Source organism: Erpetoichthys calabaricus, chromosome 4, assembly GCF_900747795.2.
Source record: "Erpetoichthys calabaricus chromosome 4, fErpCal1.3, whole genome shotgun sequence".
Lineage (NCBI taxonomy): Eukaryota > Metazoa > Chordata > Cladistia > Polypteriformes > Polypteridae > Erpetoichthys > Erpetoichthys calabaricus.
In genome coordinates, this window is record NC_041397.2 from 316,644,629 (window position 1) to 316,645,944 (window position 1,316).

The 1,316-nt window shown below is 43.9% G+C and overlaps 2 protein-coding genes across 3 annotated transcripts in view; one reads left to right on the top strand and one right to left on the bottom strand.

Annotated features, from left to right (window-relative positions):
* LOC114641108 (CD276 antigen homolog) overlaps positions 1-1,316 on the top strand; it is a 722,545-nt gene that overhangs the window by 661,565 nt on the left and 59,664 nt on the right. The window lies entirely within an intron of this gene.
* LOC114641109 (CD276 antigen homolog) overlaps positions 1-1,316 on the bottom strand; it is a 745,815-nt gene that overhangs the window by 600,330 nt on the left and 144,169 nt on the right.

Below are 1,316 nucleotides of genomic sequence, written 5' to 3' on the forward strand. Positions count from 1 at the left end.
TGACCAAGAGACATCGCAAAGGTTTGGGGGAGCAACCCGTATAATTTGCCCTGGACGCAAAATGGGCAAATTGTTGAGATATGATCACGGGTTAGAGTCCAGAACAGGACTGATGGTATGGAGGCAAGATGGCGGCTTTAAAGGCCAGTAAAGGAAGTGATGTCATCGGGACCAGAAGTGACGTCATCAATAGTGCCAGACCAGGAACTGATGTCTTCAGGACTGAAAGTGACATCTTTAGTGTCACCGGTACCAGAAGTGATGTTATCAATGGTGCCGGAAACCTCACAGGATTTCCCGTGGATGGTCTGCAGAGGGTTGAGAGAGAGAGTTAGTGCAGCTCGCCACCCCTGGGTCTGGTGTGGTATTACTATTATTGAGGGCCTCTAGCTGCCTCCCAGTCACAAGTATGTGACAACATTCACCAAAAATCCCAGAACAGCACCCAATGATCATCTCTTTATATATAAAATCCTGCATCTGTCTGTATGTATGTCTGTCCGTTTTTTGCGAGAGAACTACTTAACGAATTTAGATCGGGTTTTTTTATATAACTTGGTTGAACATTCCGGTTGATTTAGTGACTTCTCTCATTGCACTATGGATCATAGTTCGCTTGCGGTATCGATTTATTTGTGCGAATCCAAGAGAGACGCAGCGGGCCGAGAGGATGGGGGTGATGCCCTCCTCACTCACTCACCAGCCTCAGGGAGTATCTTACCTCCGCTTAGCTAGCAAATGAGAGAACTACTTAATGGATTTAGATCAGGTTTTTTTTCTAGAATTTGCTTGAACATTCCGTTTGATTTTGCAACTTCTCTCATCGCATTAAGAATCAGAGTTCACTTGCAGGAGTGATATATACACAATAATCCAAGAGAGAGGCTGTAGGCCGAGGGGAGGGAGAAGCGTGACGTTAGGAGCAGGGAGCCGGGTTGGGCTCTCCTCACAGTCCTGTTACACTATTACACGGGCGGAGCCATGGGGGGGGGGGGGGGCTACTTAATATATACAAGTGTATTAACAATTCCACAAACAAAAGAAACCAAAAATGTTATGTCACAAACCCCTCAAACAACAAATAAATTCCAAAATTAAAGCTCAACATTTCCAATTTAGAGTGTGCAATGATATTGCGATGATTGACCCCTTTCAGAAGAAAACAATAGTCAGCATTTAAAGTCTTTACTGTCCTGGAGTCTCATCTATTAAGCTTGCGAACACATGCACACATTAGTTAATATTAGTTATTAATTTATTAAGCAGCGAATAAAGGTTTGTAAGGGCCAAAACCTACCTTTGTCGATGTGGTAGTG